We start from the raw sequence: 526 nt of genomic DNA, 5'->3' as shown, positions 1-526 counted from the left end.
TCACGCCCACGCCAACATCCGCAGCCATTTCGTGATCCTGCCACCTCCCCCTCCCCAGCCCGGCGCCGGCCGCCATTTTGTATCCTGCCACGTTTCCACCGGGGCTGCCGCCCAAGCTTTGCAGGGCCGAGTCGTGCCTAGCACCGAGGAGGCAGCGCTAGAGACGAGGTGGAAAAGGACAAGGGACCCCTCCGAAATAAGCCTACGTTCAGAAGAGGTCGGTTGAGCGAGAAACCGAATCGAGCGTCTCACACACCCCCTTTTACTGTGTTTCCCGAGGGTTATGAAAACCTCCCCCCCGCCAGATAACCAGGGCGGAGTTAACGCTGCAGTACTAAAGGATTAAGGTACTGCTGCCAGCTCCTCAACAGCCCCCGTTTATCTGCTCGGGACGAGGTACCGAGTGGTCCTCACGCCGCTTTTATACCAGTGCCCCGTTCCCCCCCCCGCCTACAGACGCGTTCCCCCATGCGGGGTCAAGAAACCCTCCCTAGGAGCCTGCCGCTCTTACTCCCGCGAAAACCCT

The 526-nt window shown here is 60.8% G+C and overlaps 1 protein-coding gene across 2 annotated transcripts in view; it reads right to left on the bottom strand.

The window, feature by feature from the left end:
* Window positions 1–526, bottom strand: part of ATF4 (activating transcription factor 4) — a 3,312-nt gene that overhangs the window by 2,078 nt on the left and 708 nt on the right. The window lies entirely within an intron of this gene.

Source organism: Egretta garzetta, unplaced genomic scaffold (genome assembly GCF_000687185.1).
Source record: "Egretta garzetta isolate BGI_Z169 unplaced genomic scaffold, ASM68718v1 scaffold51, whole genome shotgun sequence".
NCBI classification, from domain to species: domain Eukaryota; kingdom Metazoa; phylum Chordata; class Aves; order Pelecaniformes; family Ardeidae; genus Egretta; species Egretta garzetta.
This window is presented reverse-complemented; position numbering and strand designations above follow the sequence as displayed.